Here is a 6396-nt window from a genome sequence, read left to right as displayed (position 1 = left end):
CAGGGAGGGGGTTGTAACCCTCAGTCCCAACCACTGTGGTTGTCTGTGCGCCTGCCTGCTGGTGCTGTTCCTTGTCACTGCCTCCCCGTGGCTCTGCTCCCAGACAGAGGCTCCTCACGGCTGCTCTCAAAAAATTTTGCCTAGAGACACTTTTCTTTCCCCCAAACAGAAGGACCCTCTCTTCCTGTGACAGTGCTCTCCACCCTCAGTGGACAGTCTGCAGTGAACAGGATCACAGCTTATGCAGAGGCACTGGGGTTTGCAGCTCCTGAGGGGTTTGGCTGGGGACATTTGCCTGACACATCCCTGTGCAATTGTCTTTCCCTTCCTCTTGGTCTTGAAATGAAACACACCACTGTCAAATTTTCCTTCCTTAATTTTCTCTCTTCTGGGAGGCATTTTCTCCAAAAGGGCAACTTCCATGGTCTTAACTATGATGTCTAGGGGTTTGGTATTTGTTCTGGTTTGCTGATGCTGCCGTTAAGCAAAATACCAGAAATGGATTGGCTTTTATAAAGAGAGGTTGTTTGGTTACAAATTTATAGTCTGAAGGCCATAAAATGTCCAAGGTAAGGCATCAACAATAGGGTACTTTCACTGGAGGAAGGCCATTGGCATCCAGAAAACCTCTGTTAGCTTGGTAGGCACATGGCTGGTGTCTGCTTGCTCCCAGGTTGCATTTCAAAATGGCATTCTCCAAAATGTCAGCATCAGCTTTCAATGGCTGTCTTCAAAATGTCTCTCTTGGCTGCAGCTAAGCATCTGGGCCTGTGTGGCTCTTTTTAAAGTACTCCAGTAACCAATCAAGACCCATGTTGAATGGATGAGGCCACACCTCCATGGAAATAATCCAATCAAAGTTATTACCCACAATTGGGTGGGTCACATCTCCATGGAAACAACCAAATCCAAAGATTCCAACCTAATCAACACTAATAGGTCTCCCCCACAAGACTGCATCAAAGAACATGGCATTTTGGGGGACACAATACATCCAAACTGGCACAGTCTTTAATCCCCTATCCCCTACTATTTTCCTCCCAAGGAGCTCAAGGCTTTTCTTTTCAGTGTAACCTCTAGAGCCTGATGTAACATGTGGTTAAATCCAACGGAGGTTCTCACTACATCTTGACACCAAATAAAATACACAAATGTTAGTAACTTACAGTGAAGTGGGTCAGGGAAATGGGTGAAAAGATTTTTTTTTTCCATGGCAATCCAAATTTATTGAACTACTGATGCTAAGTTAAACAAAATTGCACCACTTTAATTAAGGCTTTAGTTTACATTTGGCCACTTCAAAATAGTTGTAACGTTAGGTTGGTCTATCTAAATATGTGGCTTTCTGGTGGATAGACAGACAATCTTTACACCCAACTGTTAATGCATACAAAGCATCAAGGCATTGTTAAAGAAAACAGCAGCAGTTACTGCGGCTTTGGCCTTGTGAACAATTACATATGTTTAAAATTACTTCTCAACATCCACATCCACAGTACTCATCCACCATTTAACATTGAGACCAAAACCTTACACATGTGAAACAATCACTAACAGTCAAAGATACTAAACCCGTATGTTTAGTATGGCAAATACACTTAGGCATGAGTGAGCAAGGGATTCACAGTGAGAATCTACAGCTGCAGAAGCCTGAAAATGACAAAAATCTTTAAATCATTAAAAAATTGTTTGAAAATATAAACTTCTTATTGTAGGCCCCCACTGTACACACAACTATAAATATTGCTCCTTATGTTAACAAAAAAAAAAAAGGAAACAAATAATACCAGATTTGAAAAGTCTGGACATTTCCTTTCCAACAGATGTTAAAGGCAATGTCTTTAATCTAAGGCATTTTACTGAAGGGACTATCATATTTTAAAGACAAGATCACCGTCTCCACAGGTTTTTCAAAAATTAAAAAAAACTATGTAGCTGCATTTATCAAAAGTGCTTATTTTGTACATGATAATGACCTTGAATTTCTTAAAAAAAACTACAATAAGCTACAAGTATCAAAGAAACAAAGTTATCTAGAGTAATCTATAAATGAGCTCTTTGGACTTTCTTTTATTAAGCTAAAATAGTGGTGCTTTTAGGATTTACACTGTTGAACTCTCCAATACAAAGCATATGGGGTGTGTTAAAGAATACAATACATCATTTTCATACGTGTACAACATTGGTGGGTGAAGAATGTCTCTTAAGCAGTAATACTGGATGTAGCCTCTGGTTTCACCAGTTGCATACTCCAGGACAATTATTTAAGTAAAAATCTGTCTTATGATACTGCAAAGTGATTAGAATGTGCAATTGTGGTAGCTTTCATTTGCCTTTTAAAGCGTACCACCACAGGAAAGTCCATCTAAGGTGCTGGTAGGTGTAACAAAGTTGGAATGTGGAATTGGGCAACGACAGTTCTTCAGCTCTGGCTCAGAGCTACAATGCATTTAATATATTAAAGCAGCTGACATGATGTCTTTTTGTGGGCCTTCCCAGGCACTGGAGTTTTTCTGTTAATTTGCCGTATCAGGTCATAGAAGATCTCATTAACATTTATTTTTGATTTCGCAGAAGATTTTAAGAATGCACAGTTGTTCCATTGTCTTGCTAGATTTTTAACTTCTCTCTTGCTACAACTCTTTCATCCTCGGAGCCACACTTACTACCAACCAGAATCATTGGAACATCATCAGTGCCTTTTACTCAAAGAATCTGTTCTCTCAGATCTTGTAAATCATTAAATGTGGATGTGTTGTGATGTACTGTATTCTTTAATACATCCCATATGCTTTGTAATGGAGAGTACAACAATGTAAATCTTAAAAACACCACTATTTTAGCTTATTAAAAGTCCAAAGAGTTAATGCAAAGCCTTGTCCACTTTTCATGTACAAATCCCTGATAATGTAAATTGTTCCATTCCTGCAGTATCCAAGATTTCTGGCATACATTGTTGTGCATCTACTACAACTTGCTTTCTGTAAGAATCTTCTTTCGTAAGATCATATTTCTGAACAAAAATTCCTTAAAGAAATTGCACGGTCAGAGCAGAATTTCCAACACCTCCTGAGCCCAGAACGACTAGCTTATACTCACGCATGGTGCCAAGTTGTGAAAATCTAGAGCTTCTCTCCCGCTGTCGCCGCGTCCGCGCAGCCAGCGTCTCCCCGCGCCCCGCGCTCGCTCCTGGTCGCGCTGCTCCCGCGCCACGGCTGTGCTGTCGCTGCTGCCGCCGCCGCTCCAGCTGCTTACACTGAAATGATATTTTGAAGTGACTTTTTTCTCTTAAAATGAAAATCTTGCTTTAAATTCTGACAATCAGTTTCTCTGGGCAACGTCAGCTTCTTTAGCACATTTCCGTATGCAGTAAGACTAACCCGTCCTGCAACTTTCTGCGAACTGAGAACATCGAATTTCCAATTTAGATTCCTGTTTGTGTTGAGAGAATCTTTTCGCAAGTTTGTCAAACCCTGAAGGCCTTCTAGGTTGATCTTTACAAAATGTCTTAATTTAGGACAAGAAAAAAAAAGTTACAAATATTCACTCTCTGTGGTGTTTCCTCATAAACTCACATACTCTCAGCAGCTATGCTTGTTGGGATCTTGTAAATTGATCTTCTAAATTTCTTCCTCTCACATTGGAGTCATGTTTTGCAAGGTTCTCAGCAGGAGGAAATTAAGGAGGACTGGGGCTTTTTCCTGCCCCGTGGCCAGCATGAAACATCTACAGACCAGTCCTTTTTCTGCGAACAGGTGTGTTTGCAGGAGCTTTACTCCCCCAAAGATGGCTCACAGCACTGCATTTCAGAGCTAGGACCAAAAGACCAAGTCACCCGCAGGGCCAACGTGAGGACAGAAGCAGAGAAAATAGCCTGGTATCTTTTAAATTATGAGGTTGCTAGTACTCACCTTGAAAGAGAAATTCACATGAGGTTAACCAACATTGTATGTTTCCAATTCAGTTCAAAAAATGTGTTGCTGCCAAATAAGAACTTAGAGCCTTACCTGTTTCTCAAGTAGAATGAAATAAAATTGTCTATAAAATATTTATCAGATCTAGGCTAGTGTTTGAATTATAATATCTCCTCCAGGCTTTAAAATGTCCTCTCTCTGGTTATCTCATTATTGATTGGGCAGACAAAGATTTTAACTCAATGATTATAATTTGTTTACTAGGATTAATTTACTCACCCTTGAGGATTAATTTTATTCTTTTACGATGGCAGTTCTTCCCAGGAGATTTTTCCCCAAAGAGTCACATCCAAATTTTTTACTGTTATAAGGGTCACAATAATTTGGATGTTCCTGAATAATTTCTGCTTGTGTTTGCCAAACCTGACTGCCAATCAGAATTACCTGGGAAATGTCTTAACGATTCCCAGATTTCCTGGTCCCACCCCAGACCCAGTGAAGCAGAATCTCTGGAGGCACGGTTTGGGAAGAAGCTTCCTTGAGACACAAGTATAGCAGCCTGGAACCCACTGATGGACTAGGGTTTGGGAACTAATCATTATAGTTTAGTCTCAGGTAATTTTAAGGTTAAATGCTAATGTCATTAAATATAGCATTTTTTTTGTTGCTAACACCGTATGTCCTTATTTCTTTTCATCTTCCCACCCACTAGAATTACCCAAGCTCTACTCCTTATCTTAAAAGTGAACATCAGAGGGGATGACACGTGAGGGAAGGGAGCTTTGTGTGGAACTGTGTTGGCACTGACAGTAGTTGCAGTGATGTGAGGAGCTAGCTACAGCAAAAGAACAGCCACCTGACAAGGTTCTCTCTCTCCCTCTTGCTGCCCTGGACTGGGCCAAGCTCTTTGGGTCAGAGTCACTCCATTTAACTGGGTCTCTGGGTTGGTCCTGGTTACATGCCTGGCAGGATTTGGTTGGCTAATTAGCAAGCCAGGTAACTGACCCACCAAGTTCAGTGATATCAACTGGCTCCTGGTCACAGACTTGGAGTATATTGACCTGTGATGTCAGATGAGCAGAGACACAGCTACAGTGCTTCAAAGCTACCAAGATGGCAATCGCAACCACAACAACGACAGCAGAAACACTTCCCACTCACCAAAAAAGCCCCTAATGTGTTGTGTCTCTCTCCCCCCATGCCAATGAATAGGTTTTCTTTACTCAACAAAGGTCATTTATTTTGAACTAAAAATCAGTCTCCTGGTTTGATCAAGGATTTTATAAAAATAAATTCATCTATTAGAAAAGCCTTACATGTCATATAGAAAGTAAATCATATTTAAGTCATGTGTTTTAATAAAGTGCATTTGGGGGCACATGGCAAATAAATTCTAACTGAATGAAAGACATATGATAACAAATAAACCTTCTTCTCTACTTTCTAAGTTCCGTTCTTAGAGATCAGTCTCTTGGGTATTCTTTGAAAAATATTTTATGCTTATTTCATATGCCAGATCATACATGTACAGGCATCCCCTTAAAAAACAAGTTGTTTCCAGCCTTTTTGCTATTATAAAAAATTCTCTAATCAACACGTACATGTGCACATCTATATACATACACTGTCTCTGAACCCATGTGGCAGTGTCTCTGGAGGATAAATTTCTATAAGTGGAATTATTGGTTCAAAGGATTTTGTGTACTTGATGTTGATAGAGGTCCGAGGTATAGTACCCATTTACTCATATGGGAGCCATTTTACTGAAGGATCTTATTGTTTCCAGTAGTTTTTCTGTTGATATTCTATTCATTTTGTTTTTCCAGTTATGTAATACAACATCTGCAAATAAGGATTATTTTACCTCCTCTTTTCCAGTTTTCATACCACTTCTTTCTTTTGCATTTGTAATTCCAGAGCCATGCTGGACAACAGGAGCAACAGTGGAAGTTTTTGTCTTTTTTCTGACTCTACTGGGGGAACTTCTATTATTAAGCCTTAAGAATTTTTTTAAGCATCAGGAATGGATGTTAAGTTTTATCAAATGCTTTTTCATAATTTATACAAATTATTTTTATTGAAAAGAATTTATTACATTAATTAAGATTGCTTAGGAAATCCAAGACTTCTCATTGCCCTGAATTTATTAAAAAAAAATGGTATAGTTGAAACATTATTTGTAACACCAAACAAACAAACACAGAAAAACTAGAAACTATGGAAATGTTTTTCAGTAGGGAAATGGTTAAATAAATTATGGTACTTTCATATAGTACAGCTTTTTAAAAAATAATAAAATAGATTTACATATGCCAATGAGGATCAACCTTTGAGATCTATTGTCAAGTAAAAATAGCAAGTGCAATATAGTGTGTGTTCTTACTTGTATAAAAAATAGAAAGGAACATGTACATGTAAATAAGCATATATATGCAAAGAAAAATTCTGGAAGGACACAGAAGAAACTATTAATAGTCTTTGC

At 38.9% G+C, this 6396-nt stretch overlaps 1 pseudogene; it reads right to left on the bottom strand.

Annotated features, from left to right (window-relative positions):
- Nucleotides 1–2458: 2458 nt before the first annotated feature.
- On the bottom strand, nucleotides 2459–3103 carry LOC119535102 (annotated as a pseudogene).
- Between the last annotated feature and the right edge of the window lie 3293 nt (nucleotides 3104–6396).

This window comes from Choloepus didactylus, chromosome 5 (assembly GCF_015220235.1).
Source record: "Choloepus didactylus isolate mChoDid1 chromosome 5, mChoDid1.pri, whole genome shotgun sequence".
In the NCBI taxonomy this organism is placed as follows: Eukaryota; Metazoa; Chordata; class Mammalia; order Pilosa; family Megalonychidae; genus Choloepus; species Choloepus didactylus.
This window is presented reverse-complemented; position numbering and strand designations above follow the sequence as displayed.